The sequence below is a fragment of the Giraffa tippelskirchi genome, chromosome 13, assembly GCF_054371585.1.
Source record: "Giraffa tippelskirchi isolate mGirTip1 chromosome 13, T2T-mGirTip1v1.2.pri, whole genome shotgun sequence".
Classification (NCBI taxonomy): Eukaryota; Metazoa; Chordata; class Mammalia; order Artiodactyla; family Giraffidae; genus Giraffa; species Giraffa tippelskirchi.
In genome coordinates, this window is record NC_137287.1 from 70,146,156 (window position 1) to 70,163,858 (window position 17,703).

Genomic DNA, 17,703 nt, shown 5'->3' on the forward strand with positions numbered 1-17,703 from the left:
GTTAAGAGTTAGTAAGAAGGGTGGGCTGGTTCTCTCCTGGCAGTAAACAATAGCTCTTGTCCAGAAGCTTCCTTGAGACCCCTATCCAGTGCTTACTGCCCCTCAATTGATGAAACACAGTCTTTGAGGTGGAATGTTTAAATACATCCCTGAATCAAGAGCTTAGCAGAGAGGTAGATTCCTAAGCCACAAGAATTTGACTCCTCTGGAGTTTCTTTAAACAAACTGTGGATGGTTGTGATGTCATCAGCCCTTATAAGAAAAGGCTTCAAAAGTACTGCAAGGCTGATGTAAGAAGTTCCCCATTGTCCTTTTTGTCACGAGTCCTGGAGAAATTCCTATCTGATCCTAGAATCAAAAGTAGTTGTATGTGCTCGCTTCCGCGGCACATATACTACAATTGGAACGATACAGAAAAGATTAGCATGGCCCCTGCGCGAGGATGACATGCAAATTCGTAAAGCGTTCCATATTTTTATGATGATGATGTGTCTCCATTCCTGGAAGGTCTGGAAGAAAGACCACAGAGAAAGGCACAGCCTACTCAACCTGCTGATGAACCTGCAGAAAAGGCTGATGAACCAATGGAACATTAAGTGATAAACCAGTCTATATATGTATTGTCATACATGTAAGAATGCAGGAGCACATACTGATGACAATAATCTATACTTTGGACCAAAAGATGCAGAATGGTGGGACAGAATGGTATGTTTTAGGAATCAGTTCAGATGTGAGTTTTTCCTAAGCTGCCACCAAAACCATATAATTGGGTTCATTTTTCTTTAAAAGGGTCTCTATACTCATTTTCTAGAAAGTATAGTTCTCTTACTAATGTTTTTATATGAAGAACATAGTGTCTTTGTGGTTTTAAAGACAACTGTGAAATAAAATTGTTTCACCTGCTGAAAAAAAAAAAAAGTAGTTGTAACTTTCCTGAGCTGTTGTGTTTGTTTTTATCTCAAGAACACAATGAATCAGATCTGCCCCGATTTTCTTTTTCACCCTGCCTGCTTCCTGCTGTCCACCGATATCCAGCTCATCTCCTTCCACAGGGAAGGCAGGACTTTCCAGCTCTCTCCAGGGTGGAGTCACGAGACTAGCTCTGGCCAATGAGAATGAGCCAAAGCAACACGACCACCGCATTTAATTGCTAGTGCAAGATCCTTCAAAGCTCTTTTTTTTCCTCTGCAGAGGGACCGACCACATGAGACACAGTGACTTCTCAATGGTGTAGAAATTAGAGAGGTGGGTGGGGAGCAGGCCTCCAGGTCACCTGTAGTAACCTTCCGGTTACCGGAAAGAGAAACTAAAGCTTCATGGTTTCAAGCCCCTGAGATTTTGAAACTGTTTTTATCATAGCAAAACACAGTCTATCCTGACTAATATAAATATGTCCAGCTGTCTATATGGCCTATTAATGGACAAATGGTCGGTTGTTATTTTATGTATTTTAGTCTAATTTCTTTATTGTTTTGCCTCAAACTTGCTTTTTTTTTTTTTATCATTCAACACAGTTGAATTTGAATGTATCCAATCTTGTCACAGCTTATGCATCCTTGTAGGCCATTTTGGATGCATAAAGGATGCATAAACTATGACAAGATTGGATACATTAATCTGTGTTGAATAATTATAGGCCATTTTGGCGGCTTCCCAGGTGGCGCTAGTGATAAAGAACACGCCTGCCAATGCAGGAGATGCAAGAGACTTGGGTTCGATCCCTGGGTGGGGAAAATCCCCTGGAAGAGGCTGGCAACCCACTCCAGTATTCTTGCCTAGGAAATCCCATGGACAGAGGAGCCTGGTGGGCTATGGTTCATAGGGTTGCAAAGAGTCAAACACGACTGAAGTGACTTAGCAACAGCAGCAGCAGGCCATTTTGAGAATAGGTGGTGAATAAATAAGGCAAAATAATGTGTTGGTATGAGAAGAACATCAGTATCAGTATCCTATACAGGATAAACTGAGATTTTTAAACACAGGCTACTTTGGAAATTTTCTTCTAAGAGAAAATACTTACATAAGCAGAGGACTAGCAACTGCATTTCCAGAGAGATAACACTAGAGGGCGCGTGGAGTTAGAGTACAGTATGACCCCCATTGGCCAGTACAGGTGCACTAAGAAGAGCTATTATTGCTCGAGGATTTAAGTAGGAGTTTTAGTTTGTGTATTTTTCCATATTTTAAATCTCAGAAATCCATATTAATTGACCTTCTTTCTAGGGAAAATGATGAAATGAATTGGAGCTTGCCTGTCTGTAATATTATTTTACTATGAAATTCAGACTTTAAGGGCATGATACTTGGGGTATTTTGGAGTCTCTGTTCTCACAGGCATTTTCTTCTTATGCAGAATTCTACCCAAACTTGTTCAACGTTCTACAGTTTTTTTTCACTTCTTCCCTCAAAACCAACAAGTCTGGCTCTCTCTTCCTGGGTGAGGCCTGGTAAGTGGAAGGTTTGTTATTCTGACAATTTAATTTGAGATAAAGTGTTGATGGCTGACAATACCTTATTACTAACCATGCTTACATGCTTCCCAGTTGGTGCCAGTGGTAAAGAACCCACCTGCCAGTGCAGGAGACTAAGAATCACAGGTTCAGTCCTTGGGTCGGGAAGATCCCCTGGAGGAGGGCATGGCAACCCACTCCAGTATTCTTGCCTGGGAAATCCTATGGACAGAGGAGCCTGGTGGGCTACAGTCCATGGGGTCTCAGACACTTGGACATGACTGAAGTGACTTAGCAGGCACGCAACCATACCTACCTGTCCAGATAGAATTATGTTTTTATCTAAAAATTTACTTGTTTAACCTAAAGGGGACTACAGAGATAAGTGTGAAAGTTGCTTCATCGCAGAGGGCCTTCCAAGCTTGAGTATCATATGATCTTCCTGAATGTACCTGTGAGCCTAAATTCACAGCAATTCTTCCATCACCCAAGATAGTAGTTCTGTCAGTGGAATTACGACTCATATGGCAAGTTGAATACTATTAATATTTTATAGAAGAATTTGTTATTCAGATCCCTAGTTGAGGATAAAGCATCTGGGGTTTTGGTATGTTGCATGCTATTTTGGTGCTTGTTTAAATTTTAGAAATAGTGATGGGAATTGATACAGGGTTAAAATGCATTAGATAATCTTCAAACATTCCTCCGTCAACAACCTCAACCTTCTCCCTTTCATGAAAAGTGTAGGATAAATGAAAGAACTCAGATTTTAGAGTCAAGTAAATCTAGATTTAGACTCAGGCTACCACATTATCCTGAATTTTCAATTCCTCAACTGTAAAACATAAATTACCATTTTAGTGCAAATTAAAATGGATGTAAATTTAACCTACATTTCAAGGATTTGGGGGAAGCTTTATGTCATAGTTCCAAAGAATAGCAAGGAGAGATAAGAAAGCCTTCCTCAGTGATCAATGCAAAGAAATAGAGGGAAACAACAGAATGGGAAAGACTAGAGATCTCTTCAAGAAAATTAGAGATACCAAAGGAACAGTTCATGCAAAGATGGGCTCAATAAAGGACAGAAATGGTATGGACCTAATAGAAGCAGAGGATATTAAGAAGAGGTGGCACAAATACACAGAAGAACTGTACAAAAAAGATCTTCATGACCCAGATAACCACGATGGTGTGATCACTCACCTAGAGCCAGACATCCTGGAATGTGAAGTCAAGTGGGCCTTAGAAAGCATCACTACAAACAAAGCTAGTGGAGGTGATGGAATCTCAGTTGAGCTATTTCAAATCCTCAAAGATGATGCTGTGAAAGTGCTGCACTCAATATGCCAGCAAATTTGGAAAACTCAGCAGTGGCCACAGGACTGGAAAAGGTCAGTTTTCATCCCAATCCCAAAGAAAAGCAATGCCAAAGAATGCTCAAACTACCGCACAATTGCACTCGTCTCACACGCTAGTGAAGTAATGCTCAAAATTCTCCAAGCCAGGCTTCAGCAATACGTGAACCGTGAACTTCCAGATGTTCAAGCTGGTTTTAGAAAAGGCAGAGGAACCAGAGGTCAAATTGCCAACATGCGCTGGATCATTGAAAAAGTAAGAGAGTTGCAGAAAAACATCTATTTCTGCTTTATTGACTATGCCAAATCCTTTGACTGTGTGGATCACAATAAACTGTGGAAAATTCTGAAAGAGATGGGAATACCAGACCACCTGACCTGCCCCTTCAGAAACCTGTATGCAGGTCAGGAAGCAACAGTTAGGACTGGACATGGAACAACAGACTGGTTCCAAATAGGAAAAGGAGTACGTCAAGGCTGTATATTGTCACCCTGCTTACTTAACTTATATGCAGAGTACATCATGAGAAACGCTGGGCTGGAAGAACCACAAGCTGGAATCAAGATTGCCGGGAGAAATATCAATAACCTCAGATATGCAGATGACACCACCTTTATGGCAGAAAGTGAAGAAGAACTAAAAAGCCTCTTGATGAAAGTGAGAGAGGAGAGTGAAAAAGTTGACTTAAAGCTCAACATTCAGAAAACTAAGATCATGGCATCTGGTCCCACTGCTTCATGGGAAATAGATGGGGAAACAGTGGCTAACTTTATTATTTGGGGCTCCAAAATCACTGCAGATGGTGATTGCAGTCATGAAATTAAAAGACGCTTACTCCTCGGAAGGAAAGTTATGACCAACCTAGATAGCAGATTAAAAAGCAGAGACATTACTTTGCCAACAAAGGTCTGTCTAGTCAAGGCTATGGTTTTTCAAGTAGTCATGTATGGATGTGAGAGTTGGATGGTGAAGAAAGCTGAGCGCCGTAGAATTGATGCTTTTGAACTGTGGTGTCGGAGAAGACTCTTGAGAGTCCCTTGGACTGCAAGGTGATCCAACCAGTCCATCCTAAAGGAGATCAGTCCTGGGTGTTCATTGGAAGGACTGATGTTGAAGCTGAAACTCCAATACTTTGGCCACCTCATGCGAAGAGTTGACTCATTGGAAAAGACCCTAATGCTGGGAAGGACTGGGGGCAGGAGGAGAAGGGGACTACAGAGGATGAGATGGTTGGATGGCATCACTGACTCAATGGATATGAGTTTGGGTAAACTCTGGGAGTTGGTGATGGACAGGGAGGCCTGGCGTGCTGCGATTCATGGGGTTGCAAAGAGTCAGACACGACAGAGCAACTGAACTGAATGGAACTGATACATAGGAAGAAAAATTTCTACTATAAGTGCCTGTTATAAAATGTGCCTTGTAGAAGGTTCTTTTTCTAGGTGATTACTGAACATCAGCAATTCTAATACTGATCTAGACCACTCTTATCTGCAGAGTGAATACAAAGGGAAATGTAAAATTCCATGAAATCCCTGATTATCTATGCCTAATTTCTATTGAGTCAGAGCTTGTTCTTTGACATTCTTTGCTACAGATCTTTGATGTTTCCATTCATTTCCTGGAGTCTAAAATGACTGGACTGGGTGACATTCTCTCCATAGTTTCTGTCCTGTGTCTCAAAATCATTCTGAGGGAAGAAGAATCAGTTTAGTTTCATCACCCTTTCTTTAAAGGGACAAGTAACTTCAGTCAAAGTATTAATTTCCATGATCATTCTATTACAACATCTTGTGTGAACCAGGCACAGTGGTCAAAACTGATTAAAATACAATTAATGTGCACTCTCTTGGGTTTCACTGTAAAATATAATTTTGTGCACTTCAAATTTAATTAATTAAGTTTCTATAGCTAAATTTTCTGATCCTTTTTTTGTTACTTGTATCATTTGAATCATACATATATTATTAAAGTTTAAGAAAGCTATTTCAGACAGGAGTCCACTCTGTTTTTCTAGTCTGACATTCTTCTCAATTTCACTGAGGAACCAGAAGACGGATGAATCACCTCTACCCTAAGGACAGACTTCTTGGACTCTGTTCTGAGTTGTCACTTCTTTCTCTTCCCTTCCCCATCTCCTCTCACTCGCACCTCCTGAGCCAAAGCATTGATGCTTTCGAACTGTGGTGTCGGAGAAGACTCTTGAGAGTCCCTTGGACTGCAAGGAGATCCAACCAGTCAATCCTAAAGGAAATCAGTCCTGAATATTCATTGGAAGGACTGATGCTGAAGCTGAAACTCCAATACTTTGGTCACCTAATGCGAAGAACTGACTCATTTGAAAAGATGCTGATGCTGGGAAAGATTGAAGGCAGGAGGAGAAGGGGATGACAGGATGAGATGGTTGGATGGCATCACTGACTCAACAGACATGAGTTTGAGTAAACTCCGGGAGTTGGTGATGGACAGGGAGGCCTGGCATGCTGCAGCCCATGGGGTCACAAAGAGTCATACATGACTGAGTGGCTGAACTGAACTGAACTGAACTTGTCCTTTTAACCCTGGAAAATTAGCAGAAACTGCATGAGAATGTTAGTTATTTTGAGCATAGGAAATGGATTAGCTGTACCATATGAAGAACAAGGGGGAGATCTTTGGAAAAATAGGATGCAATTGTAAGGATGAGAAAATAGGACAGAACAGCAGTATAGACCAGAAGTAGGGCCAGGACAGCAAACAAGGAGAAATAGGTACATTGGGGAAATAGAAGATGAAAAGCAAGCTTCACTCACGACTGAAAGTACAGTCACCAGGCACAGACCGAGAACAGGACACAGTGTGGTTGAGACTGAGGGTGAACAAATGGAAGAAGCTACTTCTGCACAGGTCAACATTCTTGGGACAGCAGTTGGTTTTGTTGTCAATGAAAGATGAGAATAAGATCGTTACTGCTGATGGGAATGATTGTGAAACACTTGGACTCCCTCAAGATGGCAGGGCTTATATCTTCCCCCTCATTTAGTCTTCTCAATATCAAAATTCACTTGGATATATTTTAATAGGTGGAGTCAGGGCCCTCTGAACTGGGAATTTACTACTCTGCCTTTGAGCAAGAGATCAGAGGAAGGAGGGGATGGAGAGTGTCAGGTGCTAATTGATGAGACTCAAGGATTGGCTGGGACGCTGGACATATTGAGCTACAAAAGTGAAAGCACTAAGCAAATCCATAAAGTCGGAAGTACATCTGTAGACGCCAGGGGCCAGGTGTAGGAGGATGGGGAGTTAGTGTTTAATGGGAACAGAGTTTCCATTTAGGAAGGTGACAAATTTGGGAGATGGATGATGGTAGGGGCACAACAATATGAGTGTGCTTAGTGCCACCGAGCTGCACAACTAAATATGGTGAAAACAGTATGTTTTATATTATGTGACTTTTACCACAATAAAAAAAATTAAAGAAGAAAAGGTGAAATCACTAAATTGAAAGAGAGGAGAAACTTGTCAAGAGGTCAGTGGAGGGAGAAATCCCCATTGATGGTAGGCATCTGTATCTCTTTCCCCATAAAACGAAAAGCAAGGTCATCTATAAGAAAAAGGGGAAGAAGGGGCGAGGGAAGATTTGGCTTGAGTCCACTAATGATGATTTATAATTACTAATGTTGTCCATCAATTAAAATCTAAAAAATATTTTAAATTTATAATGTAAATATCAAGCCTTTAATTTATACTGGCCCTATGAATTAATGGGACTTCCCAGGTGGCGCTGGTTGTAAAGAACCTCCTGCCAATGCCAGGAGATATAAGAGGCATGGGTTCGATCCCTGGGTTGGGAGGATCCCCTGGAGGAGGGCATGTCAACCCACTCCAGTATTCTTTCCTAGAAAATTCTGTGGACAGAGGAGCATGGGAGGCTGCGGTCCATAAGGTCACAAAGAGGTGGACATGATTGAAGCAACTTAGCACAAACACACATGAATTAATAGAACCAAGGCAGAAAAAAAATTTTCTCTATATCCAGCAATTTAACCAGGATGAGAAGACTCTTGAGAGTCCCTTGGACTGCAAGGAGATCCAACCAGTCCATCCTAAAGGAAATCAGTCCTGAATATTCATTGGAAGGACTGATGCTAAAGCTGAAACTCCAATACTTTGGCCACCTAATACGAAGAACTGACTCATTTGAAAAGATCCTGATGCTGAGAAAGATTGAAGGCAGGAGGAGAAGGGGATGACAGAGGATGAGATGGTTGGATGGCATCACCGACTCAATGGACATGAGTTTGAGTAAACTCTGGGAGGGTGATGGGCAGGGAGGCCTGGCGTACTACAGTCCACGGGGTCGCAAAGAGTTGGACATGAATGAGCAACTGAATTGAACTGAGAGACTCCAGGGACTGTAATGACAGTGTAGGTTTAGAAAGAAGATCTCCAAGCCTACATAAGTATTAACATTCAACTTAACTCCCCCATCTTCCAAAATCACTCCTAAAAAATTGAGTTGTACTAGCTAAAGGAAATAAAACCAATATATGAATAATTGCCAAAAAAAAACCAAAGAAGATAGAAGAAGAAATAAAAGTACTGACATTTTCAGGAAAGACAAATGGGGTTAAAATTACAACCAAGTGAATTAACTGTATTTTTTTGTTTGTTTGCATTTTTTTGATCATTTCACTCTGCACAATACATATCTATGGGGCCTCCCTGGTGACTCAGCCTTAAAGAGTCTGCCTGTAAATGCAGGAGACTCAGGTTCAATCCCCAGGACAGGAAGATCCCCTGGAGAAGGAAATGGCAACCCGCTCCAGTATTCTTGCCTGGGAAATCCCATGGACAGAGGAGCCTGGCAGGCTACAGTCCACAGGGTCACAAAGAGTTGAACATGACTTAGCAACTAAGCAAAAACAACAATATATATCTATATCATATAATCTAGATCATGGAAAAACAAGTGAAACAGTATATCAATATTTACCAAAATCAGACCAAAAAGAAAAGAGACGTGATACTCAGATGGTATATACTTGTAGAAAATGCATATTTGCTATTTTACTTTGTATTTTGATAATACTCTCTATTTCACAGAGTATATATTTTGTTTGTTTAATTTTGGGGGAAGAGAATCACTTTATTTTTATTAATTCACAATTCACATCAAAGCAGTTCATTTAAGGAGACCATGCACACATTTGCCAAATGCCTTGTCATCTCAATTCACTTCTCCCCCATAAGAACATCCTCTGTTGTGATTTAGCCAGTTCTTTAGTTTAAACTTCTTGATTAGGTTAACCCACATGCACATTTGCTCTGATTCTGCACCTCCTTGAAATCCACACAAAGCTCACGGTCACTCTGGGTCTGGGTCAGAATCTTTCAGCTCACAGTGGCCAGGACCGAACTGCTGCTGGAAGGAAGTGGACTGAGTTTTAGATCTCAGTCAGTTCAGTTGCTCAGTCGTGTCCAAATCTTTGTGATCCCATGGACTGCAGCAAACTAGGCTTCCCTGTCCATCACCAACTCCTGAAGCTTGCTCAAACTCATATCCATAGAGTCGGTGATGCCATCCAACCATCTCATCCTCTGTCGTCCCCTTCTCCTCTTGCCTTCAGTCTTTCCCAGCATCAGGGTCTTTTCCAAGAGTCAGCTCTTCGCATAAGGTGGCCAAAGTATTGAAGTTTCAGCTTCAGCATCAGTCCTTCCAATGAATATTCAGGACTGATTTTCTTTAGGATGGACTGATTGGATCTCCTTGCAGTCCAAGGGACTCTCAAGAGTCTTCCCCTTCATACTCTGTGGACAAGTCATACTCATCTAATAGCCCTATAGGTACACATCTTTTGCTTTTCTTCCTTCAAGTCTTTCCTATTCTAGTGCTGCTTTTGCTACACATCTCTTTGCTCTCCTTGAGGACTTTCTGTTCTTTGAATACTTCCCCTGGTCCTCAAGTCCAAATTCAATATTCTCCTCCAGTGAATCGTTACGGCCTTTAATTTGAATAACTGTTATGACTATGTTATAACCTAAAGCAGAATATATTATCTTTGGACTTATCATTCCTTCACAACCACACACACTGTCTTTCTTATCTTTCTTTGTATTACTGTTACACATCACAGTGCCTTCCACATAGTAGGGACACACATCTGTGACTGCAATTAAATTAATTTGAATTTGTGGCCAGTTCCCACCAATAAAAGAAAATTCATCTTTATGCTATGCTTGGGCTGACAGTTTTAATAACTAGTTTTTTTTTAAATTAGTTTATTTTATAAAGTTTCTTAGTATGGTATTTGTTGAGAAGCACAATAAAATAAATTATGTTTGTGATTAACTTTTGTCCTCAAAATTGAATTGCTATCTTTTTCACACCTTACATTTGTATATCAGGAATCTCAAAGAGAATATTCAAATATTTCTGGTTTGCTCAGCACTTATAGACATTAGCTGATATAATATTTTCTTAAACAATGCTATCTACACAGCACATACACCCTTAATCTCTTGCAAAGGGTAACCACACTGCCACATATGATCATTTATCACAACACCTCCCTTCATCATTCATGCTGCTCAACTTCATCAGACATCCTTCCATCAAAGTGTGTCTCCATGGTAACGTAAGCCAGATTTGGCCATTTGGCCTCTGTTTGGAACACAAAGGTCACTTGAGTGTTTATGACATTTGGATTTTGGACTGTATTTCCAAAACTACAAATTCTGCATGGTTTTGACATTTGGATACACTCTTCATTAATAGTGTTGTCCCTTGGTGTACACGTGTTTCGATTTGAAATTATATTTGCTTATTGGAAATGAAAGCAGCCAACGTAACCAATTTTAATGAGATTCATTTTTGTTTCTTCATTACATTACTTTCCAGAAAACAATACTTTGTGCTTTAAAAGAGTGCTTTGTAGGAAAATCATTGTAAAATGTAAATCACTGGTATTGCTAAAAAAAACTCAAACTAACAAAACTGAAAAAATGTTTATTATTTTGTAATGTTCTCTTTTTCTCAAAATATAATTACATCTTGAATTTTTGTTGAAATGAGATAATTATTCAAGTTGTCAGCATATTGTTACCTTTCATAGACAGAAGGTACTGAATTTTAGAATGGAAATAATAAAGTGCATTTTTTTTCTGGATAATAAGACTCAATATCACAGGATCAATACTTTCCAAGTATATCTATTTAAAATAATAAGAGCTAACACTTACTAAACATTTTCTACATGCCTGATTCTGATCTAAATGATTTAGATATATTAATCTATTTCATCCTCATAGCAACTCTAAGAAGTTGATGCTATACTCTCGTCTTTTTTACCAATGAAAAACTAATACCCAGATAGAGTAAATAACTTGCCCAAGGTATACAGCTACTAAGTGGCTTAATCAGGATTCAAAGTCAGGCAGTCTGGTTCCACATCCTAAGTCAGACTGCCTCCACCTTTTAAATTATGGAGATTCCAAACAAGATCATGTCTCCAGAATTAAAAAAAAAAAAAAAATGTATACTTCACCTGAAGGAATAAGCACCTTAAAATAGCTATTAAAAAGTCTTCAACTTATCAGATATTTAAGTATTAAAAACCCAGAAAGCTAGTCTAAACAGTGGGGTCATTTTTTAAATAATTTTATTTATTTATTTATTGGCTGTGCTGAGTCTTCATTGCTGCACAGGCTTTTCTCTAGTTGCAGTGAGCAGAGGCTACTCTCTAGTTGCCGAGCGCAGGCTTCTCATTATGGTGGCTTCTCTTCTTGTGGAGAACGGGATCTAGGGCATGCAGGCTTCAGTAGCTGTGGCTCCTCAGCTTTAGAGCACAGATTCAGTAGTTGTGGCACATGGGCTTAGCAGTTCCTCAGCATGTGGGACCTTCCTGGAGCAGTGATCACATCTGTGTCTCCTGCATTGACAGGTGGATTCTTTACCACTGAGCCACCAGGGAAGCCCTGGGGTGTTTTTTAATTAATTAAGATTTTTTGGCTGCTCTGAGTCTTTATTGCTGCACATGGGTTTTCTCTAGTTGTAGCGAGAGGGGCTACTCTCTAGTTGTGCTGCTTGGGCTTCTAATTTTGATGGCTTCTTTTTCTCACTCTGTTGGGACACAACTCTTTGGAAAGGTTCTGTTTACAGCTCCCTGGTAGATCTTTGCTCTGCTTCATGGAGTCTCACGCCAAAGAGATATTTCTGTGTAGCTCCCTCTTCTCTCTGCTCTTTCTGGAAAAGTTTAGCAGCTTCAGCCTCCATGAACTCCAGTCTCTGACAGCTCAGGTCAGGAGGATACCTGTATCCTGTTTGGATTCCCCCTTCTCATGACACAGTTGTGAAGGACTTCCTGATGGAAATCTGGGGGCAATTGAGGGCTCATATAACTTCTTTCCTGTGTCAGGTATCACAGCCCTGTGCTGTCTGTCAACTGGTAATGGAGTAGGACCATAGGGGGCCTTCCCGGGACAGACCCCATGCCCATGTCCTCTGTTGTGGCTCCTCTCTGAAGTACCTGAATAACAGTATCTGATGCTCTTTTCCTAAGTTACTTTACAGATGCTAAAACCACCACCAAATGGAGGACATTCACTGGTTGATGATCATGAGCCCCTAGACCTACAGACACCTGAGGACTGATAATGTTAACAGCCCTGTTATCATCATCCAATCAGAGAAATGTGCATGAGTTCATCTCATATCCTGCAACATCCCCCCACCTCAGCCCTGCACCTGGCCTTTAGAAATCCTTTGCTGAAACACCTGGGGGAGTTTGGGGCTTTAGAGTGCAAGGCACCCCTTCTCCATTTATTGGCGCTTTTACAAGAAATGCTACATTCTCCTTCATCACAATTGGTGTCAGTAGATTGGCTTTACTGCTTGAGGGCAAGTGGACTCAAGTTTGGTTGGGTAACAAACCAATACTTAAAAACACTTTGTCCAGTCCCCCAGTGGTTTTCAGTGGGAGGGCAGTTTGAGTACCAGTTACTCCATCGTGGAGAAAACAGAATTTTTTTATCCTCTCTGATGGTCCTTTCTGTTGTGTAGTCATGCTATATGACACTAAAAATTAAAGCCATTTCCCTCTGGTGAGTCATATAGAAAGTGAAAAGTGAAGTGTTAGTCACTCAGTCATGTCTGATTCTTTGTGACCCCACGGACTGCAGCCTGCCAGGCTCCTCTGTCCGTGGAATTCTGCAGGCAAGAATGCTGGAGTGGATAGCCATTCCCTTCTCGAGGTTATGTTCTGACCCAGGGATTGAACCTGGTTCCTTTGCATTGCAGGCAGAATCTTTACCATCTGAGCCACCAGGGAAGCCTGAGTCATATAGAATTCGTCCTTTATTAATCAGTTGCTGGGAAAATAGAATACTTTTCTCATAGAAACCTCATTATGTATTTTCAAATTTAACAAAGATGTGTGTTCCAGGGCCTAGGATTGTAATCACAAATTATAATAGTGAGTTGGTAGGAAAATGCCTGAAGAATTTCAAATAACTTCCAAATATAACAGATGACTTACATGCTATTAATCCTCTGCTATAACAGAGGCCCTGCTACTAGAAGCAGAGTCCAATCATTCCAAATCCTCTGGAAATGATAATTACTACTTTAAAGTTGTGATTACATAAATCTGTCATGGTTCATGATAAATGTACTCTTGCAAATTTGTTTTCAACATTAAGGAAAGTTTAGGCTGCCATTTTTAAGAGCTTTAGAGATAATTTTACTATAGGCCTCAAGATGGATGCTGTCCAATTAGATCCACAAATCCTGTGCTAAGTAAAATTATTTCATGCCAGATACACTGCAGAACCTTTTACACTTATATTGAAGATATAATATATTAGTATAATAACATTTAATTATGGGAATTTAGGGTATGTTAGAATTCAACGTGGACTTTTTGTGGTGTTTTGTTTTTATTTGTGTTTTGCTTACTATTCAAAGTGCTTTTAAACAGCTCTCTGATTATGCCTAACTCAAGGAATGGAAGATGTTAGCTCTTATGTACAAGAAATAACTGTGTAGAATGGTTAGATAAGTAGCAAAAAGGCTGGCCTTTTTGTCTCTCCTCCACTTCTCTTATCTTGGGATGACAGCTCAGAAAAATCTATTGGGTAAAGGTATACTGGACGGTGCTGTTTCTAGACACAATTTCTTGGATTGGCCAAGCCCTATAAAAACTGGCTCGAGAAGAAAAAGGGAGGCCAGCCGGTAGAAAGAGGTGGGCATCCAAAGCCTAAGGGAACAGGTACTCTGTGCAGCTGACATGGTGGACAGGAGGGTGATCCTACACAGGTGAGTAGAAAAGAAGCACAGGTAATTCCAAAGCAAAGGGCACGGAGAATCGGGTGAGCAGGGAGAAGTAGCATTGAGGGAAATCTCTCAGAGCATCACGGGAACCCAGCAAGCCAGTCTCTTGGAGCAAGATTGGAAAGACAAATGCAAGCCTTACTTCTGGAAGGACAATGGTACTAGAATGGGAGGGATGGAACACTAAGGTATGAGTTGGACTGACCACAAAAGGACAATTTGGAGTCTCAGAGTTTTAGGCAAGAGCTCTCTAGACCATTCAGTCTCATGTGTAGGTATCTTTGCAGCTTTTTATGAAGCTGAGCCCAAAGGAGGGAGTCAGGGGGCAGAGCTGTGGGGGTGGGAGCAGACACGGGGTGCAGACATTGGCAGGACCAGAAATCCGCAGTCTGCCTGCCATGTGCTTAAATGTCTCATCTTCAGAAACAGTTTTTTTTTTTTTTAAAGGCAGTTTTGAGAGCAACGGTCCATCCCCAACCTTTTTGACACCAGGGACCAGTTTCATGGAAGACAATTTTTCCATGAATGAGGGATCGAGGGCGTGGAGGATGATTTCGGGATTATTCAAGTGTACTGCATTTATCGTGCACTTTATTTCTATTATTATTACATCAGCTCCATCTCAGATCATCAGGCATTAGATTCCATACATCGGGGACCTCTGTTTTAGAGGATCTCTTAGAATAAGATATATTACCAGAGAGGTAACACTTTAAATCCTTAAGAGACTAGTCCATAGCATGTATTAATTTATTAGATTAACTGTTAGCTTCAAACAGAGAGAGTAAGATCCTGAGAGAATGAAATTCAGACAAGAGACTTAGAGGATATCTGAAAGAAATAGAGTTCCAGAGTAGGTAATGTGACACATATTGCTGATGAGTGGGAGATTTGTGCTTCATGTCTCTCATTTCAGATTTGCCCTCTAACCAATGCACACTGAAAATTCACTATGTGCCCCGCACTTCTAAATCCCTTCATGTATATTATTTCATTTGATTTTCTACCATATGGGTATGTTTATCATTTTCATTTTAGAAATAGAAAAACTGAGGCTCAAAACATTTCCCACGATCACACAGCTAGTAAATTTCAAAATGGGGATTCACACTGATGACTGAAACAGTTTTACAAGAGAGTCTTTTAAAGGTTCAGGTGGGAGGTTTTGATGGTTTTGCCAGGAAAAGTGTCATTGGAAATGTGGAATAGAAACTGGGTTTCAAAGTGGAAGAAATTTTTCTCTACCCGTTAGGAGCTTCTAGCTGGTCTAAGAATTAAATGGACATAAGACAGATAAACAGGTGAAAAATAAGCTAAAGTTGAATAATATGTATACACAAGAGAGATGCAGAAAAACTGAGCAACTCACCAAAATGGCTAAAACCCTCACCTTAATTATCCTCATCAGCTAAGACAGAAGAGGCTGTTTCGTGTAGTGACTTGGCTCTTCAAAGGGGAGGAAAACCAACTGACATGGAGACAGAAAAGCAAAAGTTTGGTGAATAAATGTTTGTTGGGCCAGAGACAATGGGACACAGAAAGGAATTTTAACCAATATTCTTTGCTGGGTTCTTCACTGTCCCCACACCTTTTTCATACTATAATGCTCCATGGTGATAGCTCCCTGCCTGTTATAGGTTTTCTGTTAAAATTTTTTTTGGCAGCTGAGGGGGAGGTAAAAAGAAAGACTTCCTGCATCTTCTGTTTCTTAAAGATAATCAACCTAAATTAATGCTCATGTGGATAAAACACATTTTAGGGTGGCAAATTTTACTCCCCTACAGGGGCAAAAAATAAACATCAGAGAGAACAAATCAATAGTTAGCCTCTATTTGTGGAATGCCACCATTGTCAGAGACGGTACCAGGAATACTGTCATGAGAAACCAGACATAACTCAGACTTCATGGGGCTGATAGCCTAGCAGGGAAAAGATGTTCAATCAACAGTGATGAATAACTGTAAATAAGTATCAACTCCACAAAGGGTTGAAAATAGAGGTACCAGGTGGTGGCTGCCATCAACAGAAATGGACACTCCTGTTTTGGTAACCAGAATTTAAGCAAAAAGAGGGAATGAAAAATGGTTCTGAAGATGAGAGAGGATGGACATAGGAAAATCAGGAAGAAGAGTGGTTTAGCTGGAAAGAAGTGACAAGATGGGTTTACAACATGGTGAGTGTAGGGTGAGCTTGAGATACCCAGGAATTGTCCACCAAACAACTGGAGATAAGGTTTGTGCCAGAAGCAAGGGCAAGAGACCTTGTCATGAATCCCAGAGAAATACTTTGTATACAACCAAGCTGGACACCACGAAGGAAGAGGTTCAAGTGTCTCTGGGGCGTGATCTTCACTCCATATCCATGCCTAGACCTGCTCTTATGATAGAGGAGGGGAGGGATCAGTCAGGATGGGTAAACAAAGCTGTAGCTGCAGGTTTCTGAACTTTGCAAGCATCTCTTTAAAAGCCACAGACTCTCTTCTAAGTAACAATAGCTAACAGCACTTCCTGCTCATTCTGCACCTGAATGGCCCTTAATTTAGTCTTGCTAACAGCACCAGGAAGAAAGCACTATTATTATTAAACCCCTGTAAACACTGAGAAAACTGAGGCCCAGGGAGGGTAAGTAACTTCCTGAGCTCCACCACTCTGAAGGCTTTATCCTAGATTCAAACTCAGGCTGGGCTTTTAACCACAACAGACCCAGTGGACAAGGAGCAAAAGAACTTTTGCTTCCTCTAAGTCCTGGTGTAAAGAGGAGAGAATGAAGTTCCTTGTTTCCTCTTGCAAAAGCAAAATGTATATAATTTTATACCCCAGTGCTATTAGCAAGGAACTGATACTAGCCTATATCTCTAAGTCCTAAGTGTTTTAAATCTATTTCATCAGGTTCTGAATTTTGTCTCCTTTTGTCACAGCTGATGCTTTCACATGATCAATATAACAGATGCTCTATCCATGAGTTATACTAACCTCCTCTTTGTGACCGCTCTCATAACAGCTTTGAAGATGGGGAGGAAGAAGGTCAGGATGCCAAAGGAGGCATCAGGGGATATCTAATACTAGAAAAACTGTCTTATCAAGAAACTTCCAAAAGAGCCTCTAAAGCCTATGGGAAGTTGAGCCAGGATAACCAAATACAGCAAGAAGAATTGTTTCTCTCCTTAGCACTTGCTAAAAATGAAACGTAACCATGAGAAAATTTCCTGACCTCTGTAACCTCTGTTCCCTCATCTGTTTAATAAAGCTAATTTGAAGGTCACTGTGTGTCACCCTTGTGAGGACTTAATGAGATAACACTTATATGCTTTCTGCACAGTGTATGATGCTGAGCAAGGACTCAATAAATGTTTGCCTTTAAAAAAATTAGATACTATATATGAAAGTACTTTATAAGCTCAAGCACTATATAACTGTGATATTTCTTAGATGCAGCAAAAGAGAAAATTGACTCAATAGTATATTGTGAATATATAGGCACCTCAGTTCAGTTCAGTTGCTAAGTTGTGTCCAACTCTTTGCGACCCCATGAACTGCAACACACCAGGCTTCCCTGTCCATCACCAACACCTGGAGCTTGCTCAAA

General features: G+C 40.5%; 1 non-coding gene across 1 annotated transcript; it reads left to right on the forward strand.

Moving 5' to 3' along the window:
* Window positions 1-370: 370 nt before the first annotated feature.
* On the forward strand, window positions 371-477 carry LOC145533660 (U6 spliceosomal RNA). Its single transcript, XR_014074240.1, has one exon. It is a non-coding gene; the product is annotated as a U6 spliceosomal RNA (small nuclear RNA).
* Window positions 478-17,703: the final 17,226 nt, after the last annotated feature.